The 22,041-nt window shown below is 46.4% G+C and overlaps 1 protein-coding gene across 10 annotated transcripts in view; it reads right to left on the reverse strand.

Annotated features, from left to right (window-relative positions):
- Positions 1-18,059, reverse strand: part of ZBTB44 (zinc finger and BTB domain containing 44) — a 44,560-nt gene extending 26,501 nt beyond the window's left edge. For all 10 annotated transcript variants that reach the window (XR_008819117.1, XR_008819116.1, XR_008819115.1 and 7 more), the window contains exon 1: positions 17,905-18,059. The gene's annotated coding sequence lies outside the window, so the exon portion shown is untranslated. The remainder of the gene's footprint in view (positions 1-17,904) is intronic.
- Between the last annotated feature and the right edge of the window lie 3,982 nt (positions 18,060-22,041).

Consider the following 22,041-nt stretch of genomic DNA (forward strand, 5'->3'; position numbering starts at 1 on the left):
TCTGAAAAATAAATGCCTCTGATTTGAGGAGGATGAAGCTGATCCATGACTCGATCTCTCTGCAATACACAGAGGAAAGATGCCGTGCCAAGCCAAGTGCAATATGCCCAGACGTCCTCGGCCCCCGCAGTGGAACTTCTCTGGCCACCAAGGCTGTCTCTATTTGCAGAGAGCGGAGCATCTCCGAACGAGGAAAATCAGCTCCTGGGTTCTCTCCAATTATTTCTGAATTATTTCACTGTAAAGGAAACATAAGCCACCACGTTTCACCTTCTTAAGCCCTCCCCAAGGTTCCTTGAAAAGTCTTCTGTGTTCCACATGACTCACACAATTAACATGATATAGAAACATCATCTCAGTGAAGTTGGTGGTTAAACATCAGCAACATAATTGGATCTGATTATTTCCCGGAGTCAGCCAGCTTCTTCACATCATCCTTCTCCTTTCCCTTAAATGTATGCAAAAACATACCACGCTTGCAAATTGCTCATGTGGAACTTCGCAGATACAAAGAGCACTGCAAGTTTGGAACAACTTACCACAAATCTCACAAGTCTTAGCACATATTTAAATGGCAGCTGTCAGAGCCCACCTTGTTCTACAGACATTTACACTTGGCTTCTTCTTTTTCCTACAATTTCACTTTGTCTGAAAGGCTTTGCAGTATCAAGAGGAAAAATATCTGTTTGAGAGAACAGATTAACTAACACTTAACAACATATATATGAAGTCTGAGTGAAACTATAATGGCCATTTGGATTTAAAATGAAATTTCACACTACTGCAGAGGAAGAAGTTAAGCACAAGCAAAACATTCCCTTCACTGAAAGAAAACATATCGACCTCAAGAGGCATCTGAAGATCCAGACTGTTTGTTCTCCAGCATGAATCAAATGAAAAGCATATTTAATTGATCTCAGACCAAAACGCGACAGTAAAATCTTGTAACAGTGCATTCTAAAATGGCCTTGGGATACCCTTCCTTCTGAATTCCCAGTTGCTGCAGCACTTCCTTGGCACATCGGAAGTCCAGAAGTACTTCTGTTCAGCAACGGGCTACAAAAAGAATAATACATTTGCAAGAACTATCAGCGGTGTGCCTGGTATTTAGGAACGGTACGAATACATAATTATAAACATGGAGAAAAACCTAAGCAAGCGATCCCCCCAATTCTTACGCACCCAGAAGGCTAACCTATTTTCCTTCTCTGTTCATCTGAACGAGTAACACTGAGCCCTTCAGTCTCTTAAGTGGGAGCGCTCTATTCTGCTACCCTGCTCCGAACCATTCCTTGTCTTGCTTCCCCCTTCCTGCCCGCCTCTCCCCTTCTGGCTTCCTTTCCCCTCTCCTTTCATCTTTTGCTTCCTTGACCTTGATCTGGTTACAGAAGTTAAAATAAAATAGCGGAAGTCAGTGATGTGCAATAAATTGATTTAAATTTATTACAGGAGCGGCGTGCCTGCCATGAATGTACGGTATTGCTCTGTTAAGTCACTTCTGCAAAATGACCTTCCCCCTCACTGCACTGACACCACCACTGAAACAAGTGGTTCCTACACAGGCTTCAGCGTGGACAAAGGATGTATGCATATGCACGCTATTTTCAGAAAAATCAAAAGGGGTGGGCTGAGGAGGGGGAACAGTATCAGTTCGTTACAGTTAATGAGGTAGTAAAAACGTCAAATATTTTTAGAAGGCAATTTAAACAATATGAAAATATTTTCCGCATGAAAAGCATGAGCATGCTAAAGCTCAGCCAGGTTATAAAATGGTTCAATTCTCTTTGTTAATCTTTCAGTGGCACGGGGCGCTTTTATAGCTACACTAAGTCACAGTGATGAAAGAGGGTAAAGGGCTGCAAGACAACAACTTCACCTCAAGTCGAACATCTCTAGATCGTCACCATTTCAAAATGACATTTTGTCACATCTTATTAGCTACCGATTGTTAAGCAGTCCACGGCAGCAGTCATTAGACCATAAAGGTATAGGGCGCTACATTCAGGAGTGATTAAAGAGCCATAAACTAGAACTAAATATACACTGTAACTTGGGAGCGTTTGGGGTGGGGAGATCAAGGTGCGCACATAAACTAAGCAATAAGTGGGTTGGAGCTGGAAAAGTTGTTCATCTTTGAGCCACAAACCATCAGCGATTCTCTAAGCAGGGACTGGGGCTGGTATCATCAAAGGAACGGTGGTTGCCTTTTCCTTCCCAGCTGCTGCCGGCACAGCTCCTCCTCCCCACATCCCCCCGCATATCCTGGCCCACAAAATACTGGAGTATTTCAAAGTTCACGAGAAACACGTTGAAATGTAAAGACACTTCCAAAAGTTTTAAAAATATTCTCAGCATGACATTTCAGCCTGTATTTAATGGGCTGTACTCAACTTTGCCACAGAGACTTACAGTTCTGAGACAAGTTTTTTTCCAGTGTGCATTCCTGCGCTGGAAACATGGGGGGATTCGCCACCAAAGCACGGGTCTCCGGAGAAGGTGACAATTCGGATGCAAGCACTTCAGGGCTTCCAGAGCAAAAAGAATTTTCTTCACTATTAGCCAAAAGCAGCCTGAAGGTAAGTACTACTGTATCAAAGCCTTACAACTCTGTACAACAAAACCATACAACTAATAAAAAAATTAGGTTTTTGTTTTGTTTGTTTGGGTTTTTTAATCCTAGGAACACTAATGTAGACCTGACCTTTAAGTAGTTCCAAGTAACTTAGCTCCTTTTTACTGTTTCAAGGCTACTGAAAAACAAGTTTTAGCAAGAGTTAGCAATTCACATACACTGTTTTGGGCCAATGATTAAACACATGTCAAGTTTCTGTGCTTAGAATCAGTACGAGTGTGCACCACATTGTCTAAATGGAAAAGCAACTGTAACAGAATTGAAAAATATTTCTTAATACTGCCTACTTGTACCTACCAAAAACTTCGCTTCTTATTCACCTACCGCCTCATATTATGGCTCAAATCACTGGTTTGGAAACATGGTATCTAAAATAATCTTGGGGTTTTTTTTTCTTTGGAAGAGTCCGTGAAACAAACTCATAGAGCTGTCTGCATTCAGTCTCTCAGTGAGCTACATCATTTTACAACAGAAGTGAGTAATTTTTTAGCACTGCAAAACTACCACTCCACCCCTCTGTATCCTGATCCGTGGCAACTTACAAAATAGCATGAAAACACCGACGTTTCTGAACACTAAAACCAACAGACTTCAGACGCATAAATACCAGGTCAGCTTCAGTGCCCAAAAACCTTAGGAAACTGCCACCCTACTGCTCAGGTATGATCACCTGTGAGGCCACAGTGTAAATCAGATCACTAGTTACCTTCTGAGTTTTGGCATTTGTTTTTAACCCAAACCACTCCTCAGGCACTGGCTACAGCACTGTCCCACGAACAGCAGTAGCAGCCCAGACACAGACAAATCTTCTTATGGGGATAAATGCATGACCTGGACCACCTTACCTCTGTCACCTTCTCAGTGTGCTACACAGGTACCAGCACCCTTTGCTCCCTCAAACTAGCTAGTTAGTATCGTTAACTTTATAACTTAATTACAACAACAGCTCTTAGCGTGTACTTAACTCTTGAGTTTGTTACTTTTATTTCAGACCTGAAACACTCATGTATCTAAACACACATCTGTTTCCCCCAACACCAGCTGGCCTAATAAAAGGTACTATCTCCCACCACAAATCTTGCCTTGCTTTACTTGACAAAAAAACTGCTGGCGGGAGCTGCCACACCATTCTCATTTCAAACGAGTCAACAGCACTTGCTAAACTTTGCTTTAAAGCGTATTTTAAGTCAGGCCAGTAAACCTAGTCTGAGCTCAGCCCACCACTGGCAAGTCTGATGGTATTTATGAAAACAGGGAAGGCAAACACAAGGTTTCTGTGCTCAAAATTACGTCAATGTGCAGTATTCACTTCGGTGTACTGGAATCTGTGGAATGCAAACCTGTAACCTTTAGCTGCAGTGGGTGACTGGACCGGGGAAATGAACCATCCAGATAAGTATGCAGTGTTTCAGAACTTCAATTTCCTCTAGGACAGCATACTTCAAACTGTAAGTGCACAAAGGAGCTAGTGTTAAGTTAGCTGCTTCATAAACACCGTTATGTTAAAACCTGAAATAGATGCTGAGCTGCAGTCTGTAAACGAAGGCTGAGGTGATACTATACCCTGCGAAAAACAGGAGAGCATTCAGTACCGGGGCTGCCCTGGTCCTTGGCCTCTCAGTTTGGGAACCAGACTTCTATTCTCCAAACCACTCCCACTGAAATACCTCAAGACACTGAAATTGTTCCTGTGTCCTTTTCCTCCCAGCTTCAAGAAGAGGACAATTTTCAGGCATTTTCTATTTTTAAGGAGCTGGGGGGTGGGGGAGTTGCTCTTGGACAAGGCTCTTGAGCTGCACACTGGACAGCCCTGTGGGAAGACCTCTGTCTGCCCAGCAATGAATTGCTGATGGTGAGATAAGTTAACTCCGGAGAGCTGCACTTGGGAGCTTTAATGGTAGAGCAATTTCACACAGTAAGCTGAGGACTACAATCCATCTATTTACTGTTAGCAGTAATAGTTCCTTTCACACTAGCAGGCATATAACAGAGCGTGTTGTGCTTTTCCTATGTACTCCACAAGTGCTGCATTTGATAAGGCCACTTATTTTGTAAAAATTGGGGTTTTGGCACACCACTTTTGACAAGTTCACATGCCAGAACTTTTGAGGCTGTTGACTCTATCTACCATTAGTGTCACTCACAAGAAGTTTTTGTTACCTTCTTTGTACTTGCACACAAGCTTGTACCCATGTTCACCACTTTATTTTTTTTCCCCCCAAAAGCACTTTCCAAGGATGCTGCAGTGGCAAACTGCTTCACAAGCAGCCACCTCTTCCTCTGAAAAACCCCAGGCAAACAGACTTTCCAAAAGATCATCTTCCTAAATTTTAGGTACAAGCCACCAGAAGGGTGGCAGGCAGTATTTCAAAACTAGCGTTAAGCTTCACAGAGGCAGACTAAAACACCATCAGGAAGCAGCCATGGTTCAAATGTGTAAGTGCACACAAATAACGCTAACTGATCCAGGTCTGTGGGAACAGCCTACATAATTTTCAGACGAAAGATGAACTCCGTGCACCCAGGTCTCAACTGTTTACCACTCGTGGAAACGTGTTGTAGCAATAAGCTCCCCCCTGCAATCTTAAATGAATTTGTAAGCATTTAGCTAAGCTCCTTGTGAGCGCTGTAAGGGCTGTGGTTTACAAAGTCAAAGCACCAGGGCTGCAACTCTTCACAAAAATTGCTGAAAAAATTTGCACATCTGAAAATCCTGAACTATGCCATGGTCCATGATGACTTGCTTGGTACCAACTAAGGCAAACCTTGACAGGACAGGAAATGGAGGCAGGTGCAAAAGCACATATTATTTCTTTACTCCAAGTCCTCTGACAGAGCAGGAATAGCATTTACCTGCAAGGGACAAGGAGAAAAAGCATCCCACACCTCCTCTTCCAAAATAATTATTCGGGAACATGAAAGGCCCACAGTGTCCATGAAATACCTGTTTCATATTCCTAACACATCCCAAGTTTCTCCAAAATTAAACCCTTTGACAACAGAAAGCAAAAGCTTTAACTGTAACATGCCACGAGATGAAAGAAGATGTGTGAAGGCATGGCAAAGTCCTAGATCACAGTTACAGCACCGGCTCATATTATCATTGCTACTGAAAGCATTAATCTTTAATGTGGATAGGAAAAGAATTACTCAGATGACGGAAAAGTGGATTTGCATGATGCAAATCTGGTAGGTGTATTTTAATCCTCGGAGCTGGTGAAAGCATTGAGACAAGGAGTAGGGTGCCAAAACCAGCAATTTATTCTACAAATGATTTTATTGTAAATTGAGATGGGAGGTCAGCTGCAACAGAATACTTCTGAAAGGACAAAATTAGAAAACATTTACATATACATTTTAAGGGAAAGTTCAGGGTGCAATTTTTTGCAGTAACAACAGACTCCTTTCCCCTCAGAAGAGTACAGACTTAAACTTGTTTGCATGACTGGAACTTCAGCTGAGTGTGGAACTGAGGGGAGCTGATACACCTCCTCTTCAAGATGCTGCGGCTCCCAGCAACTTATCACCTCTGCAATTTATCATTCAAAACCCAGGGACTGTTTTGGGCCACCGTGTCATATATGGTGGTGTTAAAAGAAGTCAATCTAATTAACTTCTTGAAGTATATTCCCATACTAGAGAGTGAAAAAAATCCACCTCTTCTGGCTTTCTGTTTTTACTCCTATTAGCATTGAAGTGTAAGCTTTGGGCAGAGACCAATGCTGCTGCTGAACACATCAAACTCAAAATCTCCACATGCTGGAACATGTGCTTTACTCAGTGGTAAAGAAACCGATACGCACCAGGTATTAGGCTAATGAAAGAGCTCCCATTTCTGTGCAAATTCCTAAAAACGGTTACAAAAATTCTCATCTCTTTCCCCAGCTTTTGTCACGACGAGCCCAGGGCCTGCTCAGCAAAATCGTTTTGTCATCCTCATTCATCACCTTGAAGCGGGTTCCAAAGTTCTGACATGCAAAGCAGAGCGTACTCCTGGCCAGCACTCCTTCAAAACTCCAGTAACCCTATCCCGCAACTGCCACTGCCCTCTGGGCACACAGGGCAAGGCAGACATCCGCTTAGTGCGTCCGCTTAGTGCGGCTGTGTTGATTCAGAGCTATCTGAACAGAACCGAAGGGACCTAGATAGAAGCCAAAATATCTTGTTAGAGACCCTGATCACAACATATTACCAAATCTCCACTGTGAAGCAGGGCAGGGGAAGGCACTGTTCTTGCAATCCGCTTCTGCACGTTCCTGTTACTTGATTGCGACTTTGTTCGCCAGAAGATGGACAGTACCTTAGCATGCTCTTCCATTTCCTCCTCTGTTTTGCAGAATTTTTTTTTACACCATGGATATTAAGACACAAACAGCACGATGCCCGCTGTTAAAGCAACACAGACCAAGAATAAATCAGAAATATTTGCTTAGTTCCAAACGACTCTGTTGTACTGGTTCTAAACTACAAAGCTCCAAGTAAAAAGCACACGGATTCCAGGGCAAGAAGACCAAAGTCTTCCTCAAGCTACAAGACTGCCTCAGCATATAAAAGCAGGATGTTTGCTGGATACATAAAAAAACAACATCTTTGGTAATGAAAGAGAGGAACAGGTCTACTACTTTTATTTTAGAATATTAAAACCAACAAAAAATATATCACAGAGCTGCTGTTCTTGCACCACGAGGTCATAACAAAGTAAAAGCTGTAAACCATTAGTTAAGCCATCACAATTTTTCAGGAACTGCTGTTTCTACATATAATTTGAAGCACAACGCGTCTCAAGGATTTTTGTTGCGTTTTCCTAATTAGCAAATGAAGAAAGTCAGATATAAAAATTCAGCAGTCATGTTCTGACAGCATGGCAGGAGGTATTAAAGACAGCCTTGGGTGCAGGCTGCTAGGAAGAAATACTGCAGCTTGAAGAGGAGCCTACCTTAGCGCCCAGCACACAGCAGAAAGGATGGGAATGCGTACACCCAAACCAAGCCAAACCTCTCGGTAACAGTGCCTCCACAAACCTTCAAAAACTTCCCAGTGATGGAACAGAACAAGACACAGAAGTTACTTATTTGGGCCAACACAGATTCCAGCATGTCCTTTGCAGACTGTATCTGTTCGAAACCCCCAAGCATACATCCTGGAACTCAGAAAGGATCTCTTCCAACCCCTGCATCTCACAGAATTAAGAAGTCACCTGCCTGACCATAATAGGTAACAGATGCCAAGGCCACATCCATTAATTTCACCAGAAGCCACATACTTGCAGCAGACTCTCGTGCAGCTCTGACCAGTCATTTCCTTGTGAAAGTGACACTCCAAGATTTATTCTTGTCCCTTGCCATCCTGTATACATGGCCTACAGGAAGCGGCCTGCAAGACTTTCTTCTGACTGATCTCAAACTGGCAAAAGAATTTAATCCTATTGTAAACCTTCCTTTTTAATTTCTGTTGCAGGAACAGCACACCACCTAGGTCTCGGGCAAATCAGAGACAAATGAGAGTTCTGGTCACTGCAGCTGACAAACTCACAGCTGTCATGAGGCAACTCTGTAGCAGATAACCAATACACAGATAAATCAGGAAATTATTCACTGTGGAAGTATCACCGAGCTGGAATTCAAGTTGTACATAGTGAAATTTAAGTTGCTAAATGGTCCCATTGGCTTCTCACCAGTGAAAATTAGTCTGCACAGCATTACAAATGGCCATGGCCACAGCAGACTCTACTGACTGATGGGAGAAGCTGAGAGCTGACAACAACTTATAACCAAAAAAGCTTAGGAACCACCGACAGACAATCGAGAGCTCTGTACGTAGGCACTGAGTGTGCTAGATTAATACAGTAAGGAGATTAAAGCATAGCTACAACTCCTAGTCTAGATAAAACTTGAAGATTAAAGATCACATTGTAGGTGTGTAAAACATGTTACCACTCCTTTCATTAGGAGTCAATCTCCAAATGTTTCCATTAGACGCTGTGACTACAAACACGCAAACTGGTATTTTAGTTCTCAGGGAAAATGTGCTAGTGTACCAGGAGAAGAGGCAGGACTGTTCAAAGATTGTCTCTTTTTGTGGTACGCACCTGCCAGAAAGCATGGCTACATTAACACTGTGTTAATTTCATCTCTCAAATACTTAGTGCGGGAGCTCTGATTATTGGAAAATACAGAGATGTTTTCATCTCTTAATGATAAATGATTATAGGTGTTTGTATACCACTGCAGTAATCTGGCTAAATGCAAACAACCTGAAGAAAAGAAGGAAGAATAAGAAAATAAACAGAAAATGGGACACCACCTGTGTTTACTGAAGCTAAAGTATGTCAAACTGACTTGATATTTTTCAGAAGGAAAAAAAAAAGGAAATGCCACATATGATGAGAACTTAATTAAAACGGTTGAAAAACATGATATATAGAGCTATTAGTGAAAACAAGGAGATGAATAGACAATCTGAAGCTAAGGAGCCGGCTGAAAAGAACTAATTCATGTACTTGAAATAACAGGTTAAAGAGTTTACCCATGAAGTGTCATAAAGACTTGTTTTAGCAACAATCTCCGAGTGTTTCCGTAGAGACTGGCTCAAAAAATACTGATGAAAAGGTTAAGATGTCTCGTCATCACAACACGTAAAAACAAATGACTGAGAACTGGAGTCCTAGGAACAAAACAAAATTAATGGGAAATCCAACAGTATGAAATTAAAACCTCGACATTATATACCAGGGAGCTAGTAACAGAACTGAGCTATAATCTGGAAGCTAACTGTTAACAGCAACTTTGGAGCAAGATCTCCACACTACGAAATTAAATTGAACAGCTAACTGAAAGGCCCACAGAACAACCAGAGTATTTTAGTACCTCCGTTTTTGCCAGGTATTTGTCAATATCTATTTTAACCTCCTGAAAGGTTCTCAAAAAGAGGTTTTTGGTGTGTTTTTCTTCTCTGTGCATCTCTCCCTTAACACGTCTGTAAAGTAAACTATGCTTAGATCTTTTCAGAGTATCAGACTTAACCAGGTGACATTCAGCTAGAAACATGTACTAGTTAGAACCGATGGGGCATACATTATGTGCACCGATCAGCGAGACAGCTCTTAATCTCAGGATCTAATTAAAAGAAGAGATTACAATAATCAGGGCAGTACAGTAGCGTGCACCGTATGTAAATTGGTGATCTGACGCCACTGAATTTTTACGCAACAGCTAGAAGACAAGATGTTTCTTGAAACCATTTACAGATAAAGATAGATGTAATTTTCTTAAAAGACTGTACCTTTCTACATAACTGAGGTTCGCTGGCTCCAACAAATTCCGTGTTTCATGCAACAGCTGAACTCTCAAGTAAGATTTATCTGGGGAGAATTTAAAACAGTAAAATTTTCACCAATCTGGTACGGGATGAGTGAAGAACTTCCGGAATGTAATCAGGCACAAGATTCTGGCTTTTCTTTATTACTAACAACACACAAGAAACTCCACACATTTTCATAGCCTTATCCCCTGCCCCAAGTCTTGTTCTCCCCAGCCACCACCACATTTTTCAAGTTTTGGTGTGATCATTTGAAGTCAGCTCTTCCAGAGAACAGAATGTTACCATTCACTACTTCAAAGGCCCCAGATTTAACTTGTTGCCTTTTTGAAGCTGCAGTGCGAAGTATAAACTTTATGTGCCTAATATAGCTTTCACATGGTTGAATAAGCAAACCAGATAAATGCCACTTTCCCCAGCCTCCAGCACTTTAAACTTCTCATTGTAGGAATCTCACATTAGCGTTCCACATAACACATAAAAGCAAATTTTCTGATAGTACTTAAAAGTCAGGCTCATTTAACAATATGAGCAGTAACTGCTAAAAGGTCTTGTTATATATTGAACTACGTTTATTCTCATAATAAAAATTAATGTGCAAACTTCCCTAGATAGAAAGTATTGACATATTTCACAATGGATTCACTGCCCTGCAAGTTCTGTTTTTCACCGGTTCTCTGAGAAAGCACATGCTCAAACTACTAGATCGCTAGTCGAACAGTGGTTTGCCCTGAAAGCACATGCTAGAGACATTTGTGCCATCAACATATGAGCAAATCTCGTATCTGAGAGTTTGCGGGTTCATCTTTTTTTAAACTAGAATAAAAGCAACAAGTGAGTTCACTGTCCTCTTCATATCCTCACGCAGGCAAGCCCTGCAGACCATAATCAGATCATACGGAATGGACTGATGTGTTACATCCCCGAGACACACATTCAAATTTAACCACTCTTTCCATGACAGTGTTCATGCATAATTTTTATGTGATCTTAATACCTTCTTTACACTTTTTGCTCTGTGCAAATTCAGGTTAAATTCTTCTCAAATTTCTTGGCGTAGAAAAGTCATTACATGACGGTTTCCCACTCTGCGTGATAAAAAGCAAGGCTTCGGTTTTATAGACTTTGGTCTTCAACAGCAGTAAAACGAATGACACACAACAAAATAACCAAACCACCAAAACCCAGGCTAAACATTAAATTATTCTAAGTACTGCAAATTGCCAAAAAATATCTATAAAGTACCTTCATTTGCCACGAGGCAGCAACCTTCTAGTTCAATTCCAGAAAGCTAATTTTTCTTGTTTTACCATGGCTACCCATAGCAATTCAGTCTTCACTTTCAGAAGCCCTGCAAGCATATCAACTTACAAAAAACATACACCAAAAAGATTATTCAAGCCAGCCTCCCAAATTAGTAACAAAAGCCAAAATCTCCAATCCCTTTCTTTTTGGTGGTACCACGTGAAAGAAATATCAAGAGAAATAGCATGGTCTTTTGCATCCGCATACCAAAATTTTCCAGTATGGCTCACTATTTTCTCGGTAGCACTACTGCATTACATCCATGCAAGAGTCAATAGGGGAAAAAACAACACCAAACACACCAAAAAACCTACCTGTGCTTCCTCACACACATATTTCTTCATTTTCCCCAAGAAAAAACAAGTGCCTAACTGGGTGCATTACGTCAGCAACCAAACTCAGGAAGGAATTTCTGCCCTCCGCTATCACCCCCAAGCTGTGCCTCCTACTTTAGTGTGCGTGAGGCTTTAATTTTTGTCACTTGGAAATGACAACCTGTCTCCTCATTTTACAGAAACAAATGACTGTAACTGCATATCACAATCATTAGGTTTGTGACAGCCAAATTTGGCTAAGTGCTAGTTTTTACTAGCTCACCACAAAGCTTACCTGTCAACTCATTTGTTGCTTGAAGTATTCAGGTTTATTACAAGAAATGACAGCTTTCCTTCTCTCACTTCTATTCCAGATTAGCAAGGAAGCGTTACACCTTAACAAAATCCACGTTAACTACAATAAATGAATTTTTCTGAAGTTCAATGCAAATCTTAAATCTCCCTGAAGCATGCTAGCCCCATTAACACCCGAAGTGCTGGAAGCCTGCGCTGACAAGCAACGCCACAGAAAAACCTGTGTAAAGAGCAAAGGGGAGAGATCAAGGCGAAGTCACACATTGTGTACAATGTGAAGAGGCGAAAAGGCATCGCTAATCCAGACGGCATGGACCGTGGCCAGCTAGTCAAGGTGTCACAGACACATAAACAAGCAGCCACCTTTCCAACGGAAGCAGCTATAAAGAATCCTGAACAAGTTTAAGCAAGGCAGGAATGTGATTGTGTCATCCCCCATTTAGCACCATGTGTACCCTTTACTTTCCTAATGACTCATTTATGCAGATAAATGCCTAAAAGGAGTTCTTCTTGGCCCTGAAAATTAAAAATCCTTGTATTCATCCACAAATCACCTTATCAGGTGAGCAGCAATTATTCAGGCCTTCTAACTTTCTTCCCTTGTATGGCCAAACCTGGACTGGCAGAACCATACCCACAGTTCAGGCTGGGGACAAGGAGAGTTATGCAGGACTTTTCTGAAATCTCTAGCATCTTTTACGAACATTTCACAGAAACTGAGAAGTTCTTTCTTAACAGGGGTACTTATCCACTTTTAAAAAAACCAAAACCACCACCCAAACAAAACAAAAACCCAAGTCGCTGGAAGAAAACTGCAGAAACTGCCAGAGCTCCAAGACAACATAAGCATCTGTCCCTAAGATGGGACCAACTTGCTCCTTAACCCACCAGTTAGACCCAAACACACTAAGTTCTAGATTTCTAAGGCTCTTGGGTCTCCACAAGACATAGCATCTCCATGCTTCCAAAACCTTCCAAAAGACTTAACTCTGGCAAGTACCCACCATAACTGCAGGCTTTCCATGAAGGACTCCTGGTAACATCCAAACACAAAATGCCGTATCAACTGCCATCTGTAGCCAGCTTTATAAACCAGAATCTTCTTCACGATCTGTATTACCCCTAAACTAGCTCTCGCTACAATTACTATGTTCATTTGTACTTCGGAATATAAAACATTATCAATGTTTACTGTGTAACGATATCACAGATGAGCTACAAAGTGTCCCTTTATTATAAGGCATCTCTTAATGCTCTGAAAAAATTGCCTTTATTCAGTCTTCTTGGATAAAGCAAGCAAATAAATACTGTGGTCAAATCAGATGTACTAAATAGACTGGGACAATACGGCTTGGAAAAGAAAAAACCCGAAAACCACTAAAGACAGAAAACTGAGAACACAAAGATCTGTAAAATTGCAAATGAGGTGATGACTGCAAAAAGATTCTTTATTCTTTCTCACACCGCAAAAACTAGCAGTCACTCGAAGAGATTACCATTCACTGGGTTTAAAACAAAAATAAGCCCAAACCCAGGAATTATTTTTGCACAAACTGTGAGATTCGTTGTACAGTATACTGCAAAAGCTACAAGTATAAACTGTTCCAAAGGTCTAGGCAAATCCATGGAGGACAGGTTCAACTGGCGCTATTGAACATGACTGTCAGCACATGCCCTCTAGTTCGGGCCACTTTCAACCCTGTCACCACTGGTAGATGCATGGAGGAATGATTATCGCGCTGTCTGTGTATGCTCTTCCACTCTCCCCCTAATGATTTACTTCTGGCCACTGTCACAGACCACATGCTGAGCCCAGCACACATTTTGCAGTCCTTATTATCCCATCTTTCACATGCTCTGAAAAACCTGTTCATGTGAAATAATCATTTCCCCAGCTCTAAATTGGAATATATTAAAAACATGCTATCTACAAATAACGCACAGTTTAAGTCACTTCCTTAACTTGATTAATCAAGATAACTTGATTAAACGGAACGTAAGAATTAAATGATATGCCGAGCATTTACAATTCCTCTCTTCCCATCCGTATGCACAAATTCCATTTTATCAGGTTTGCAGTTCATTTGCTACCACCACCATTTCGTTTGGCACCTTGTACAAAGCAGTACTAGACATTTGTTTTCATCCAGTGAAACCATTAGAAGAATCAATTTGATCTCCAAGGCAAGTTAAGAGTAATGGACTCCTATGTTTACTTAGCAATAAGTACACAACTATTTAATTAGATCTATGCACCAGAAACTGCATCTTTCAAGGCAACAGCAGCAGCCACAAAGAGTGAGGCATTGCAACTTCTTATATAAATCAGCATTTTCAGTATTTTGTCCTGCTTCTTACTGCTGAAAAGCTAGCCACCTGCTTCCATATCAAACCACTATTACAGGTAGAGGCACATCTCTCACCCAGTTTTGTTCCTGCAATCTTACACAACACTTTTTCAAAGAAACAAGCAATTAAGTTGCTGCCCCTTTTCAGCCACACGCGATTCCAAGATTGATGTCATATTTCAAGTGACAGACTGTGAACGCACTCTGCAACTGTGGCATTTAATTTAGAAGTCAGCACTCGACACGTTGAAGCATTTGGAATTCCTGAAGTCTGGCTGTCTGCACAGTTGCATAATTTGAGCAGGGATAACCTACTTATAAGCGGGTGAGATAGAAGAATGTCAACAGACAATCCCCTCTACGTCAAGGGACATCTCCTTCCTCGTCACGTGCCAGCAAAAGCATCGCTGCTTTGTCACAGCACAACTTTCTTCTTGCTCAAGCTAGCGGATTACAACACCTAAAAAGGAGGCAAGTTACACATACCACCAGATCTCCTCAGAGGAAGATACCCAGACCTCCACAAAGCCCATTGAAAAAGAAGTTCACCAGATGTAACACACAATGCTGGCGAAATGCTAGATCAGAAGCAACCAATACAAGCACAAAGTACCCTGGACCTTCTCCTTATCAGTGACAAGTCACACGAACACCATTCATCTCACATCACAGGCATCGCACATCCATTCATGAGAAGGACATAAAAATAAAAAGCCTCCTTCGAGCAAGTCACGGGATACAACCAAAAATAACGTTCGGATGCTCGTTCAACTTCACACAGGAGGGAAGCTGTATTTGCTTTTGATCCCTTTTGCAAACGGCTGACCAGACCCTCCTAACAGCATGCATTTGCTACAGACACCGCAGAATGAAACCACCCCTTTTAAAAGTTGCCAGAGTTCATGATTAACCTCCTGTTGCAACAAACATGGCAAGGATTCAGTTTCAGTTGCTGACTACTTCTCTTGCATATTACAGAAGAAATACGTAAGGACAGTCCCCCTGCCCCACCTTCCGCCCCCCCAAAAACCCCCCAAACACAACCCCGACAGTCACAAAAAGAGGAATTCTCTCACCCTGCAAACAAAACCAGCACGAAACCTCCTGTGTGGGAAAGTAAGCGCGATCCTCCCTCCTGACAAGTCAGCATCCGTGCAACATCCACCTGGGGAGACTAAAGTAGGGCTGGAAATTCCCTTCGCCTGGAAAGGGACTGCTTGGAGTGTTCGCACCAATTAAAGTTTCGGATTAAAAACAGCTGTTCAAATAGAAGTAGTCCCTAGGGAGAGACACTTACAGCATTGTAACTGGTTCCTGGTATAAACAGTTCTACATCAATGGAGGCATTTATACTGGTAAGCTAGCAGGTTAACACTTGTGCGGCTCTATCTCTGTAAACAGATGCACTTAAGCCCAAGCAAGGTCTCCAGGTGCATCACACACCTTGGATCTGTGCTGCGTGTAGACGTCAAGCTACAGTAAGAGACCTTGATGGCAGAAGAAAAGCACATCGCGCTCAAAATACTAAAAGACTCCTGGATGCTAGTCCGTGACCCACCTGCATGCAAGCCATTCCTGCCCAGTGTCACCTTGCAGGGTCTGCAGAGCGGTGCCACAGGCGTGCCCCACATGTGATAAACAACATGTCACCTCGTCTGTGAAAACACGCAGCTAGAGGCTGGGGATCGACTCAGGAGGTGAACTGGGTGACCTCCACCTAAGTAAAAGCTAAATGTACTAGACATCCCAAGGATAAATAAAATAAAAATTAAAAAAGGGGAAAAGGAAAAGCCTCACGTCAGGCAGAAGCACAGAAAGAAAGCAGGGGCAAACATGTAACTGGGAAACCTGAGAAATTCCCCACGTGCGTATGGCAAACCAAGGGCTTCACACAGGGTGAAAGCAGGAGACTTCTAGAAACATCACAATAGATCCTAGGCTGGACAAGTTCTGTGTATGACCAGAAAAGAGAAATGAAACTTATTTTAGAACTGTGCTTTCCAACTTGGGGTCTGCAGACCCCAAGGAAGTACACAGACTACTTATTTTTACTCTGGTGGACTGCTCAGCAAATAAAAAACCTAACATCAAAACAAAACACAAGGTAGGCCTTAACCTGACTGTACCACACTGCAGTATCAGCAGAGCACATGAAGGAAAAGGGCTGAAAGTCTCAGTCACGAAAGAAAGATGTAGCGGGCAGCCATGAAGTGCAGCCAAGAAGAGATAAGAAATGGGTAAGAACAGGTGACCCCTCCAGCACGTGTAGCAGGGAAGTACTATGGTCTGGGGGCAGGCACCAAAACAGCTGCCGCTGGGCGTCTGTGGGAACATACAAGACATGAAAGGACAAACAGTGGAAACCTTCTCCTTGGAAGCATGTAGGAGAAATGCCTGCCTGCCTGCCTCCCAAAGGCTGCCAGTGAAATGCTGCCTGAGCCTTTCCTGATGTGTACAAACACGCACAACGCGGGATGCACCGGCTTCTGGTAGGCAGTCAGCGGGATAACCCTGGTGTGTATACATACGTAGGAGGAGACATACTCCCCCTCATCAGCAGGCAGAACAAGCTGCGCAGCGCAAACAGGAGACGGGCTGGAGGAGTCACCTCTTAGCCTTTGGTGGAAGATGTGTGCATGTCTATTTGGGTGGAAAAAAACTTAGCGGGTTTTTGCAGACAGGAAGAAGCCTCCTAGGTTTTATATAATTAACAGGCTGCGGTGGTCAAGCATGGAGCCATCCCCCAGCACACCTGTGTGTGGAAAGAAGTACAGCAGATTTTGGAAGGCAGTGGTACCCTTGCCCTGTGTGTACGAAAGGAGACAACATGCTCTTGGCAAGCAAGAAGCAGACTATGCAACTCCCCCCCCCCCCCCCCCCCCCCAGCATCTGCCAATGTTTATGTTTGCATATAGGAAAATAACCCCGAATACATGGAGGGAGAGCAGAAAAACATGCAACAGATCTCGATGCAACAGATCTTGGCAGACGAGCACTACGATATCCTCATCGTGCGTGGACATGGGTGCAAGTGGAGGCAGCACTGCAGACCACGGCAGATGGGCAGTAAAGAAGATGCAGAAAGGGGTGTTGCAAGAAAATAAAAACAACAAACCACAACAAACAAAACACACCAAAAAAAAAAACCCAACAACAAAGGGACGGCAAGCTTCGCCTAACAGCTAGTGGGAATCCCTCTTCTCCTCCCAGAAGCCTGCAGTGGAAAAGGCAGCAGGTATCCCGCTGGGATGCGGGAATCAACACAACTCCCCCCGCCCCATCGCCAAAACTCCGCGGCTGCGTGTGCCCGGGCAGCACCCGAGCGCGCCCCCGGGCTCACAGGCGCCACGGGCCCCCCCCCGGGCAGCACGGGCCCTCGCGGGGGGCGGCCGGGGACACACGTGCGGAGGCGGCGGAGGGAGCGCACGGCGCAGTGCCACCCCCGCGGGGCCGGGCAGCCCCGGGGACTCCCCCCGGAGCCACGCGTGGCCGCGGCGGGGCGGGGGCAGAGGGCCGGGCCCGCGGGGGGCAGCGGGCAGAGCCCTCCCCGGGGTGGGCGCCCGCCTGCGCGCGCAGGGGAGCCGTCCCCCCGCCCCTGAGGGGAACCAACGGCCGCCGCCGCCACCCGCCGCCCCCTTTCCCGGGCCGCGGCCGCGCTCCCCGCCCCGGTTACCTGCGGTCGGTGGGGCCGGCTGGGCCCGGCGTGCGCGGGAGGCCGAGCCCCTCTACCGGCGGCCGCGCCGGGGCCCTGCACGGGCCATGACGGCGGGCCGGGAGGCGGCGGAGGAGGCGGCGGAGGAGGCCGCCGCCGCCTCCCCCTCAGGCGGCGCGGGGAGGGGGAGGGGGGGGGGGGGGGCGCGCGTGCCCCCCCGCGAGAGGTTTGCGCGGGGGGGGGGGCGGCGCGGGCACGCGCAGGCAGCTGGGGGAGGGGGGGGGCGGGGAGGGGGTCCCGGCGGTGCGAGCTCCTGCGCGCCGCGCCGCCCGGCCGGGCACTTTGTTTGTGTCCCACAGTGCACCGCGGCGGGGCGGCGGGGGCGGGGCCGCCGCGGCGGGGGGGGGGGGGGGGGGGGCGCATGCGCAGAGCGGGAGCAGCGGGAGCGGCCGGGCCGGGCACCCCGCGGCGGGCGGCGGGGGGAGCGGGGCTGCGCGGGCCTGATCCGCCGCTTCCCCCCGCGGGTCTCCGCGCCTGGCAGCCCCCGGGACTGGGGTGCTTGGGGCCTCCCGTGCGTCCCGTCCCCACCCCTCCGAGCAGGGGATGCTCCGGTGCATGCACCCCCGGAGCTAGGACCGTGCACACGGTGCATCCGACTCCCCCTAGTGCTCCGGTGCATGCGCCCCCGGGGCCCAGGACCCTGCATAACCCCCCGGGGCCCCGGTGCATGCACCCCCGGGGCCAGGACCGTGCACATGGTGCATCCGACTCCCCCTGGTGCTCCCGTGCATGCACTCCGGGGGCCAGGACCATGCACAACCCCCCAGTGCTCCGGTGTATGCACCTTTGGGGCCCAGGACCATGCACAACCCCCCGGTGCTACGGTGCATGCACCTTTGGGGCCCAGGACCGTGCACAACCCCCCCAGTGCTTGGGTGCATGCACTCCCAGGGCCACGACTGAACACACAGTGCACCCGACCCCCCCCTGGTGCTCTGGTGCATGCACCCCCGGGGCACAGGAACATGCACAACCTCGCAGCCCTGGGGCCAGGACCGTGCACATGGTGCATCCGACACGCGCACACACACACGCACCAGTGCTCCGGTGCATGCACCCCTGGGGCCAGGACCATGCACAACACACACATACCCCAGTGCTCCGGTGCATGCACCCCTGGGGCCAGGACCATGCACATGGTGCATCCGACACGCACATACACACACACACCAGTGCTCCGGTGCATGCACCCCTGGGGCCAGGACCATGCACAACACACACACACACATACTCCAGTGCTCCGGTGCATGCACCCCCTGAGCCAGGACTGTGCACAACCCCCCTGGTGCTCCGGTGCATGCACCCCCAGGGCCCAGGACCGTGCATTTGGTGCATCCTGCCCCCCTACTGCTCTGGTGCATGCACCTCCAGAGCCAGGACCTACCCACCCGCCCCACCCACCCCCCCCCACCCCCCACCCCCGGTGCTCCTGTGCATGCACCCCCAGGCCCAGGACTATACACAATGCCCCCGGTGCTCCGATGCATGCACCCCTGGGGCTAGGACTGTGCACAACCCCCTCTGGTGCTCCAGTGCATGCAACCACTGGAGCCAGGATTGTGCCAGCTACCCTCCAGTTTGCATCCATCCCCATCAAATTTATAGTTATTAAGTCTCTAATTAAGCCACCCCTCTATTTTGGTCCAGATCTGCGCTAATTCAGGGTAAGCACTGCTTAATTTAACATGATTAGTGCAACCATTTCCTCCACGGCTTGTTTTACCGTGGGGTTTTGGATTTGGTTTGGGGTTTTTTTGGGTTGTTGGGATTTTTTTTCCCGATGAGCACTCAGTAAATTGAAGCAGGAAACAGATTGAAAGGCCGTGGTCCAAAAAATGTTAATCAGCACTAAAAAAACTTAAAACTGGCCCCTGGAAAACTCCACGCTGCTCTGTTGGCAAAAATAAAAAACCGAGGCCAAACTCCCCGCTCTGTTGTAAAAACCCTGGGACTGATTTAGATGATTCCTTGCAAAACTGGGGAGAAAACCAGAGCCCTCGCCTTCTCCAGGGCTCTCAGCTGCTTAATTCTCCTTTGGCTTCCTCATACTGGGTTGTTGGTTGCAGGGAGCTGTGCTGCAACCCTGATGCACGTTGCAACCCCCCCCCACCCCCCCCACCCCGTGCAAAGCAGGGGGGGGGAATAGCAGGGGTGTCAGCAGGCTGCGCGCGTGCATGGGTCGCGGCCGCCTCAGTGAGTCATTTGCAAGGGAGAATCGTGGCGAGCCACCCTAACTCCCGAATTGCAGCGGATTAATAAAAAAAACCTAGGAGATGCCATCCCTCCCTTTCAAAATGCTGCTAGGAAAAGTGTTGAGCTGGGGGGGGTTTGGTGGCAAAAGTGTTGGGGATCGAGTGATTTTAGCCAACCCAGAGCCGGTGCTGCTGCCTGAAGATGCTGGGATCGATTTGCTTTTTCTCGCTGACTCCGTAGCCGTCCTGTCACACCTTGTGCAATTGCTTCAACGCGCCGATTTGTGGCAATTTCGGGAGTAAAGCTTCAAGTTAGCACAGCAGAGGGGCTTGGGTGTTGCTGTGAGTTGTTCCACTTGCTCGAGACTTGCTCTGAGCAAGCTCCTGGAGCTTTGCATGGGAGGGAAACGAGGTCCGACCCACCCAAATTCCCATCTAGAAGACAGTAAAATTCAGCGTGGTCTGTGTCCTCGCTGTGCTTCGGCAAAATAACAAAATCCTCTGAGTGAAGCCTTTAAACCTGCCGTGTGCAGCCAGGAAAGAAGCCATAAAGCTGCACAGTGAACCACCACCTTGCCTTTTTTTTTTTTTTTTTTTTTTTTTTTTTAAGGAATGAGTTCATTGCACATAAACCCCCCCAGGAATAAAGCACGGCCCCAGCATCAGGCCAGCGGTACCAGCGGTGCTGGGATGCCCGGGTCTCCCCTGCAGCAGAGATAAGCACAGGATGCTCGGCCGGTGTAAATCAGTGTACGGAGGTTGGATTTGCCTCCGAATCACCAGCGTGTCCCCAGCGGGAATGCCAGCTGCCTTGCAGACAGTGGTGTTTGTGAGGCGGGCAGCTGGCCAGTGCATTGATTTCACTCAGAAAAATGACCCATGTCTTCAGCCAGTCAACCCCATCCCTGCAAAAAAAATAATAATAAACGAACAAACAAACAAAAAGCACCCTTTATTAAACTTCTTCCCCTTTCTGCCTTTTCCTTACCACCTCCTGCAATGGCACACCTGCCTCCCAGCTGCCACCTCGTTAGGTTTCCAATTAATGGTGGGGTGGGAAGCTGGCAGGTTTGGGATGCGGAGCACTCTGCACATCATCACCACGGAGGAGCACATCAGCCTTCCCAGCCTGACTCTGATGTGAATTTCCTTTCATTCTGGCAGAAGGGGTTGTTTTATTAATAACAATTTATTAGCCCTTGATATCTGGAGAGGTTCTTCAGCCATTCCTGGAGCCACGTTGTTTGCTGGAGTAAATCAAGGAGGGAGCTGTATTGATTTACGCCTGCTCGGGTTTCCTAAGCTACGGGGTCATCCTTTATTACTATTTGTTTTTCCTGTGGAGTTGCAGTTTCTCAGCAAGAGGCGTTGCCATGAATTGCCAAAATACCAACTCCCATATTTTCCCGGTAAGGGGATTTGCTCTTACGCACATTTTACAACATCGTGGGCTCGATTCGTGGGCACAGATGGAGCAACACCAACATAAACCCTGAGTAATTCAGTGGTACATCTGCTCTGTGCATCTACTGCTTATTTATAGGGAAATATAGGGACTTTGGGGGTCCCTTGGATTAACCGGCTGGAATTTGATGGGTATCAAACACCAGTGGGAAAATGAGGAGAAAGCTTTCAAAGGGTGACTTGTAGCTTCCACCTTCAGCTTTTAAATGGAACGCAAACTGCCGGAGCCAGGGATGCTTAGCAGAGTGGTCCTGCATTGCCTTCGGGGCGTGCTGCCAGCAGCTGCTTTGAGGAACGGGGTCCTGTCTGCGGCAGGATGGATGTGGCCGGGGGCTGTGCCACCATCCCCTTAAAGCCTCCTTTGTCTGTCTAAACAGAAATCGTGGTTTCCCACCCACCCAGCTACAGCTCCTGTCGGTCACTGGTATCATCTGGCCCCTTG

This window comes from Falco biarmicus, chromosome 20 (genome assembly GCF_023638135.1).
Source record: "Falco biarmicus isolate bFalBia1 chromosome 20, bFalBia1.pri, whole genome shotgun sequence".
NCBI classification, from domain to species: Eukaryota; Metazoa; Chordata; class Aves; order Falconiformes; family Falconidae; genus Falco; species Falco biarmicus.